Source organism: Alligator sinensis, unplaced genomic scaffold (genome assembly GCF_000455745.1).
Source record: "Alligator sinensis unplaced genomic scaffold, ASM45574v1 scaffold169_1, whole genome shotgun sequence".
Lineage (NCBI taxonomy): Eukaryota > Metazoa > Chordata > Crocodylia > Alligatoridae > Alligator > Alligator sinensis.
The window spans coordinates 1114449-1124091 of record NW_005841924.1 but is presented as its reverse complement, the minus strand read 5'-3'; the positions used below and the strand labels follow the sequence as shown (position 1 = coordinate 1124091).

General features: G+C 41.4%; 1 protein-coding gene across 5 annotated transcripts in view; it reads right to left on the bottom strand.

Annotated features, from left to right (window-relative positions):
* FBXW7 (F-box and WD repeat domain containing 7) overlaps positions 1-9424 on the bottom strand; it is a 212521-nt gene extending 203097 nt beyond the window's left edge. For 3 of the 5 annotated variants that reach the window (XR_003092953.1, XR_003092954.1, XM_025198525.1), the window contains exons 1-2: positions 9282-9424; positions 4112-4161 (exon numbers count right to left, since the gene is read on the bottom strand). The gene's annotated coding sequence lies outside the window, so the exon portion shown is untranslated. The remainder of the gene's footprint in view (positions 1-4111; positions 4162-9281) is intronic. The other 2 variants (XM_025198524.1, XM_014517732.2) reach the window with 1 other exon arrangement.
* Between the last annotated feature and the right edge of the window lie 219 nt (positions 9425-9643).

Below are 9643 nucleotides of genomic sequence, written 5' to 3'. Positions count from 1 at the left end.
GGGGGGGGGGGGGGGGTGTTAATAAGGCCACCAGTATAACATTTTAGAAAATAATTTAAAAAAAATGAACCTTTCAAGAACTCCTCTGTTGTCATTACCAGATTAAAATTCTACTTGTAAATGATGATCAGCCCTTAGTGTTTTATGGCTCACTATGTGTTGGACATTAGCAAGCTTTGGTTACTTAATCTGTCTTGCACATATTGATATTAATGAGGTCATAAATGCACCTGTGCATAAGCTGTGCCAAGTTTTACATATGTGCATCTGTCTGCTATCACAGAACAGTAATTAACAAGTGAACCAAGTTGCAAACTATGTATCACTGTGTAATCACAAGTTAAATTTAATAACTCAAATTGATTAATTTTAGCTGCAGAAGTAACATGCACAAAATCTTAATACAATTCAGTTGTCCTAACATGCAATAGCCACCTCATATATTAAAATCAGAGGATGCCTTTAATTAATACACATACTTGTAATTACTCAAGTATATATGTTATGTCTAAAGGTTTTCACTAAAAATGTGATTTTCAGAAACCTTTAAAAATATTAGGGTTTTTTTCTCCTGAATTACATATTTACTCGTATAAAAAAAAGGGGAGAGAGAATGAGCATGCATAAGACTGACATAAATAAAATTTTATAAAATAGCATATATAAACTGATATTTAGGTCTATTTTGGTTTACAAATATAACTCTATATCCCATGTCACAAATATATGTCTAAGCCAAAACTTACATAAACAGCATGAATACACAATCACAAACACATAAATGACTTGTGGGTAGTGAGCAAACCTAACATCTTTCATGAAGAAAAGAACAAAATCTTTTGACATTCTTGTATTTTCAAACTTCCAGGGATTATTTAACAAACAAAAATTTGGTTAGTTTCATTTTTCTGTCAAACATGACATTTTCAGGTCAAACTTGACAGCATTTTAACTCACTTGTATCGTTATGGGACCACACAGATGTAAGCTGTTACAACTGATGAACACCCCAATCCCCTTTCCTTTTACAGTGGTTATAAGTTATCTCTATCCATAGTCTAGGAGAAGATGATTCCATAATTACCCTGCACAGAATTTCCTGCACCATTTTGTGATGCTTATGGCAGTGACCACTGTCACAATAACTGGATTGCTATCTTTTGGCAATCTCTATTATGATCAAGACAGCCTCCATACTGTTTTAACCATCTTCTCAATGACACTGGGAGAAGGCAAGGAAAAGGGGGAACAGAGGGTTGGTTATCTCTGTGATTGCGTCGGACCCCTAGCTAGTTGCAATAAAATTCTCTTTGCAACTCTGAGAATCATGTTCAAGGTCTTCTGAAAATAAAGTGATATGTGAAAGAAAGCTGCAATGTAGGAAGACACTTTCTGCAATGGCAGAACAAGTTACTAGGTTTATTAATATGTGTTTCCTGAAATTTTCCAAGTTGAAGAGTCATACATTAACAGTGTTACAGGAAGTGTTTGAACACTGACAGGATCATTCCAGGGATTACGACCTTGAGAAAGCACACAACTCATTTATTCCCCTCAAAAGAATTTCTCTTGAGATTTGTTCTAATTATATGGGGGAGGAGTCATGGTAAAAATGTAGAAAAACCTTTTCAATTTATAATTACAAGAAGAAAAAAGTTCATGAAACTCTTCAGGCTATTTTAAAAATCACTCTAAGGCTTTTAGAACCACTCTAAGGCTCCTTGGTGCACATTATACGTAAGACACAATTAACTAACTAATAGAATCGCAAATTGTTACCTGGCCACACTTCAGACAAGTAATGGTGCAGTAAAATGGGAAATAAGCCACAGAATTATTCCACAAGACATACATAATAATCTTGTGACTGATCTCCATTGTGCATTAAATTGAATGTAAGGCAGGGTCCCTGCCATGTAGTCTGATGCTGGCTACATGGCAGGGTTCTAGGACTGGCTCCAGTGTGGTCCTGAGGCAGAGACCCACAATCAACTGATTATCAGGTCACAATCCCAGAACCACAATGGTGTGTTGAACTCACTCTGGTGTGGTCCTGGGGCTGAGACCGACTATCAGCTGGTTATCAGTCTCACCCCAGGACCACAGTAGTTTACTAGGCACCTGGCTTTCTACATAATGTCAGGTTCACCCTGCACTGGGGAGCAGTAATGGCCCAAGGGGATCTCATCCCCAATTGCAAAACTCTGTGTTCTGCCTTATACATGTGGCATAGCAGTAGGTGTGATGACTGGGAACCAGTGAACAGATACCATTGCACCATTAAGTGAATATGTGCCAGAATCCAAAATATCCAACTCCAAAACTACAGCTTTTGCTTCACCATGAATACTGATAATTTTATAGGCTCTGAATTCAAAGAGATATCTATACTTTACAGGTTAAATTTGAGAAGAGGCAACAAGTAAGGAATTATTCCAATTGAAAAGTTTCTGTTGAGGAACTTCACATTTAAGCCTCTTCCAAGGCAAATATAGAAGTTTGTTACATGAAGCAAACCCTTCTGAAATAATTCACCCCATTCGGTATTCTCTTTGTTGTCCTGAAAAATATTACTGCTGATATGGTGCTTAAAAATTCAAATACCCAATAACTGCAGGGTCAGAAGTGAAATTGAATTAAATAAGAACTAGACCTGACTTAAGGGTCAGAACTGATGCATAAGGAAAAGGGTGTACCTGAAGCAGGCCAGACATGGAGCAAAACAAAGAGCAAGAGCAGCTGTTGGAGATCCAGATCCTAAAGATCATTCACAAACCATGAGGAATTAACGAATCATAAAGGATTCTAAAGGAGGATAGCTAAAGTTCTGGATGTCAAATGATCACAGAGGTACTTACATTGCCCATAGCTTAGGGCCCTCTGATGACCTTAAATCTTGCACAAATCGAAAAATTTTTGAAATTCCATCCACCTTGTAGGTTAGTTAGCAAAAGACTCTGTGACAGCACTACAGCATAACTCTGAGATATGTCAATTTTAACAGAAAATACAAGTGGTTCCTCACTCTTCCCCTGTACCTTGGGTTTCTGCCTACAAAATTTGCTTCTTTTGCTCTCCAGTTTACAAGAGATGTTTCAAATACAAGGAACTCAGGGACTCCTTTTGCCTTAAGACTGTATGGGAGTCAAGTCCCACATCACAGCACATGAAATATCAAATATTGGTCAGAAGGATCACCATATTACTCCTCATATTGTAATAAAAACTTTCACAACTGACAGGAAAAAAGGAAATGACATGCATGGACAATATTATGATGAATAATATTTCATAACTTCTGTACTTCATATTTACTCACTCAAAATCAGAAAAGAGATACGCTTAAGTATATGGAATAATTAGATTAAAGGCAGGAGAACATATCTAAGAACAACCTCATCATCCGCTTTAATATTAAATACAGAATCTGAACTGAACTGTGAGCCACTATAAAACATATCTCCATATGTACACACTGATAAGTTTAAACTGGAAACTAATATTGTTGTTAGAGAACACGAATAAAAATGCTGCTTGAATGGTGTCTTTCAGCAGTTCAGATTACATTATAACTAGACTCAGCTAGTAGTAGGGATGGAGTGCTACTGTAGCTGTGATGGTCCAGGAAATATGAGAGAACCAAGAATTTTTGCTGTTATCTTTTAATGGACCAACTGTATAATTGGGAGAAGTGTTAGACAAGCTTTCTAGCTAAAGCATTTTATCATTTATAACTACAACAGAACACAGATCATTTTCCTCTCAGTATTTGCAACTTGCTTAATTCATAGCAGTTTCCCAAATAAAGAACAAGCTGTTCACCTGTTTGCTGTACACAGTCCAAGCACATTAATTTTTACTTGGATAAAAAATCAGAAGCAGAAGCTAGAAGTTTGCAACAAACTTGCATTGAAGTGTGTAAGTTTTATATAAAGAGCTCATCCTGTGACAGAGTGACTATTACTAAGACAACATGTGCAGTGATATGGCAACATTTCCAAGCAAGCAACATTGTTAATGCCTATGGTATTTAACAAAAATTTGGAATATTTGCAACCAGGCTGTTGTTATAAAACCAAGAAAAAGGCAAAGGAAATTTACAACTACTCACCAAATTATTTTAGATAACCTTCTCAGAGTATCTCTGTTGATATATTGTGCCTGTATAATCAAAAATCAAGAGAAATATTTAAAAGCATGTAAACAAAAAAATAACTTATTTTGGCTACAGTTCCTAAGTTCATTTACATTTAATCTGAAAAACCCCTCTTTCTTCCTTGTTCTTAAAAGCACAAGGCTCAAAATGAAGTTAGTAAAATGATACATTAGGATACTTTTACCATTTTATGAATAATTGACACAACATACTACAGAGGTAGAAGAATAACTTACAACATAAGGGTGTGGGCAAATATAGCTCTCTCCAACTGTGAGAACTACCACAAGTGGAGCAGGATAGTATTGACCCCACCAGCAACAAGCTACTTAGAAAGTTTTCATGCATCAAAAATGCTTACATAAGTAATTAATTATTATAGAACCACTCATCAACCCAGACCCCTTATACTAGACAAATACTGAGCAAAGAGATGGCTCCCAACAAAGAGTTTAAAATCTAAGCATAAAATCAAGAAAATAGGGAAACAAGTAGTCAAGGAAAAAGAAAAAAAATAGTAGTTGGCAGCCTCAGGACATCAACAGCTTAGCTGTTGCCAAGTTTTCTGTACATCTTAGAGCAAAGGTAAAGGAGTTTTGCAGATGTTTACTGACTGTTTCACCCAAGTATAAAAGACAGGAGAAGAGAAAACACAGAACGACCTGCTTGAAAGTTTATCAAGTGGCCAATGGATTGGTAGTGTGGGCCAAATGGAGGGTTAAGTCAACATCTCAATAGTGAAGTAACACACAATCGATCATGTAAAGCCAGGAAGGATCTTAAAAGTGAACACACACGTTTATGTTTGGAGGAGACAGAAAAGAAAGAATCTTAACGGAGAAATATGAAGAGACAAGTGATCTGGTCAAATTGACAGGCTAGGAGAATGATCACAGTGACAGCATTCTGAATGACTATGATCAAAGCAGGACTGCATTTGTCAGTGCTAAAGAAAAGGATGTTGCAGTACCAGAGATGCAAAACTGTGAGAGTCCAGGTGAAAGTTTTAGCTGTGTGGATTGAACAGAAAAGACTTATCTTACAGAAATACAGAAAGAATCAAGAATCAAGAAGCTTTTAAGTATAGAACAAGGGTGTACAATTATTTCAGCTGGAGGACTGCTTAACAAGTATTGGTGACCTGTTGAGGGCTCTGAGGGTACACCCCTCATCAAATTGCTAAGTCCCGCCCTTTGATACATGCCCTGCTCCCTGGTCACCATCTTAGGACCAGAAGTCCCACATCCAAACCCCTGACTTTTGCCACCAGAAGTCCTTCCCCTTGCCAAGGAAATACTCCTTTTGAGAAGGGGGCTTGCCACCTTGGAACCACAAGTCCTGCCCCGTCACATGGTCCATGACATAAGAAGGCCCACCCACCCAACACCAGACCTGGCCCTGCTCATTGCCATGTTGGTCCCAGAATCCCATACCCCTGTCACATAGCCCCTGCCATCAGAAGGTCCACCCCTTGACTGGGATATATTGCCCCTCCACAGGGGTGTGACTGTGGGGGGTGTATGTGGGGGTAGGTGCATGTGTGGTGCAGTGCAAGGAATGTTAGGTGTGTATGGGTATGGTGGGGTATGGGTATGGAGAGGCATGTGGGGGACGTGTGCGAGTATGATGGGAGGGGTGGGGGTAAGGTGTGCACATGTGGGGGGGGGAGATGGAAGGGAGGGGCAGGGGGCATATGCAAAAGAGCTCATGGTGCACAGTCCCTGCCATTGCTGGTGTCAGCAGCAGACAGTGGCCCCTTGGAGCACTTATGGCCCATGGCAAGTGGAGTCCCCCCAGTGGTGCATGGCTCCCAGATGAGTCCTGGGAGCCACAAGTGCTAGCAGGGAGTGAGGGGAGGCCACACCAGTTCCATGGTATGCAGTTCCTGGCCAAGTCCTGGGAGTTGCACATGGTGGCAGGGAGCACGAGTGCCCCGAGGTGCCACCGTCGCTTCCCCTGCTTCCCTCCCTGCCCCCGCTAGCTGCTGCTTTTCCCCCAGCTGGCCACCACTTCCCCCCCCACACCTGTTGCCCACAGTGCTGCAGCAGGGACAAGAGGAAGAGCAGGGACCTGAGCAGTTCCCTGTGTGGCTGCAGCAGCAGCCCTGCCCAGAAGTCCCTTGGGGGACTCCGGCAGGCAAGGGTGGGAACATAGTGTGCTGCCCTGGATGGGAGCAGGCAGAGCTTGGCCCAATGTGAAGCACAGCAGGGGAAGCTGCCACCAGGCCAGATACAATTAATTGGTGAGCACCTGCCTGCAGGCTGGATCCAATCAGCTGATGGACCAGCTCCAGCTCCTAGGCTGTATATTTTGCCCACCCTTGGTGTAGACAGATGAACAAATTGTATAGAATGAAATGAGAGGTTTCTTACTGTGTTTCAGCTGCTCCACAGTAACTGTCATGAGCCCACTCACTCCATCCTGCAGTAAGTGGAAGTTGTATCAGTTCACCCCTGAATGAAAACTACTAATTTATCATGGCTTAGCTTTCACACCAACAGAATGGAATGGACACACAAGGCAGCACCAACTGATAGGATCCTGTATATTCTTGCATACAACACATCCTATAAAATAATACATTCCTTTTGCGCATGAAGGCAGAATGAAGAAAAAAGGCTTTTTCTTCATTCTTGTAGTAAGGAACTCAGTAGCAGTAGCTAGGGAGCCGGGCCTGCTCACTGTACTGCTCCCTGTGGATTGCTACTTTTGGTTTCACCAAGTAAGCAGCAGAATCTACTCGTACCATGTTTCTCACACAGAATACATGCTCCAATTTCCAGCATATTTTTAGGAAAAAGGTGTATATTATACATGAAAAAATATGGTATTCTTTATTTCCCTTCTAAGCTGATATAATTTGTTCATCTGTCCACACACACAGATGCAGACTGGAAGCAAGGACCAAAAGAGATCCAAGCTGAAGAGAATGTCCAAGTAATGGGCTTGGACAACAGGCAGAGTGGCACAACAACAGAGTGGCCACAAACGGACAGAGAGCAGATTTAGACTAGACATTAGGAAGAACTTCTTTACGGTAAGGGTTATCAGAGTCTGGAATGGGCTTCCAAAGGAGGTAGTACTCTCCCTGGAGGTCTTTAAGAAGAGATTCGACAAACATTTGGCTGGGGTCATCTAACCCTAGCACTCTTTCCTGCCTCTTTCCTGCCCAGGGCAGGGGGTCGGACTCGATGATCTGCTGAGGTCCCTTCCAACCCTAAACATCTATGAAATCTAAGCCGTGGGCCCAGCCTTAGCCATTCTTGAATGACTAAGGGAGAGGTGTTTTAAATTAAATGGACCCCTCTTTTCTCAGAATTACCTTTACTGTTTCAATCAGTTGAATCAAAACAGTGGAAGCAATCCTTTAAACACTGTCTTTGCAAAACCTACTATCTACTTTATCTAATTAGATGCATTACGTAATCAACAATCTGGCAATAAAACAAGGGTGTTAAAGATCCAGCCCACAGAGTCTTATCATCAAGCCCCCAGTGTTACCTGTGGGTCTCAGAGGTGACTGACTGGCAGCATGCAGAACAAGCTGGATCGCCCTGTACAGCATCAACTCCAGCCACCCTGGACTATGCTGCATGTAGTACCCATGCCATCATGTGTCCCAGAGTAGCACATGGTAGCCACAGCCACAAAGTGGCTGCTGCATGCAGCAGAGCCCCAGAGAAGTTGGAGCAGGACCATATTGTACGTAGCACCCACTCCAAGACACACACTGGATCTGGCATGCACTGCTGGTCTGTGGGTTTAATCCAGCCTGCGGACCAGCCCTGCATCACTCATTCAGCCCCCAGGGCCAGATAATTTTGACACCCATGCAATAGAGGAGGTTTAGATTTAAGTCTTTGGAAAAATCCAAAAGCAGAGACCAACATGCCAGCAAACTCCCAGTAAGTCAGCTGTACAGTTGTTGCTCTCCATACAAAATTGCATGCATGTTATTCACTGAATGAATATTAGCTAATATCAGATCTTAGATTAGAGAGTTGACAGATGCTCTTACTCACCCCACCATCAGTTTACTTCCCTTTTTTGGGCTACAGAAGGCTTGGGCAGGGAGGACAGAATTAAAAAGCATATCTACCTTATTATGCAAGCTTACCATGCTAAGCAGTGGCACCCTCAGATATGATGCACTATTCCATGCAGATTACTTCCTAAACCAGAACCAACATCGCTGTGTTTGCATAACATGGTTGGCAGATTAATTAGCACTGCTGAAAGACAGTGAACACAGATATACCATTTCCAGTTCAGGAATCAACTAAGTTGTTCCTAGTGATTATGCATGATAAATGCATCAGAAGAATATTAGAAAAGTACTATAATACAAATTATGAAAAGGGATAGTTATACAAGATGCAGTCTGTAAATGGATGATGACCAGATGGGAATAATTTGAACAGGTGTGGGATTCCTTAAACAGCAACACAACCATTAGAGGAGCATGGGACTCAAGAGAGGCAGTCAGAGACCTGATGATAACCAAAAGAGAACCTAACCCTGGAGTACAAGTAGGCAACTGACAGTTTCTCGGTTCTGCTCTGTTAACTATTATAAAGCTAGTCAAAGGTCACAGCATTTGTCTTCCCAGGAATGAAGTAAACTGTGAAAGAGTGAACCTCATCATTCTCTAGTGACTGATCACATAGAACATAACAGACTCTTATTGATACAAGTAATTCCTTCTGTTCAGACAATAAAAGCCTGATCTATAGATCTAAACATTCCAGCCTGATGATTCCTCCCATGTAAGGAGTCAGTGCGGTTCACTTGTGTTCTCCGATGGGCAAAAGAGCCCTCAAAACTTCTAAAGTGTCATGATTAAAAGGTTGCTAAGAGCTGCCCTCCCCCAGATATATGAATTGCAACACAATCCAATAGTGTTTACATGCTCCTTTCCTGCAGTATTCCGTCTCATTCAGTCTGCAGACAGGACAGACAGAGCTTGTTAAAGGAAGTAGAGTTGTGTAATAAAGGCTGTTGTCTGTACAACCCCTAACTCATTTTTTGCAAAATCTGGAAAAGTGTGTTGTGAACATAAGATGAAAAAGTTTGAAGAAGGCAGCTAAATACCACCACAGAGCACTGGATCCCACCTGTGCCTTACCTATCATAAACAGAGCTACAGTTGTTCCCATCTCCTCCTCCTCGTCTTACTTTAACTGGGAGGGATGTGTCCCTCATCACTCCTTTGTTATGCTCCTAAAAATGATCCAGGAATCCATTTTGAGGTCATCTGCTCATTTTCAAAGACATCTGAAAACAGTTTTAAAAGTTATGGCCATTTCTCAGGTACATTACCATTTAGTACAAATTTCTTCCCTTGCAATCTCTCCAGAGACTTCAAACCTTCAACTCAGCCATCTATTCTCCAAGTTAGGGGTTGTCAACTGGGGGTACCCAAGAAGGCCCGAGGGTGTACATGTGGGCGGGCAGGGATGGAGTGCCGCCACAAACCATCCTGTGCTG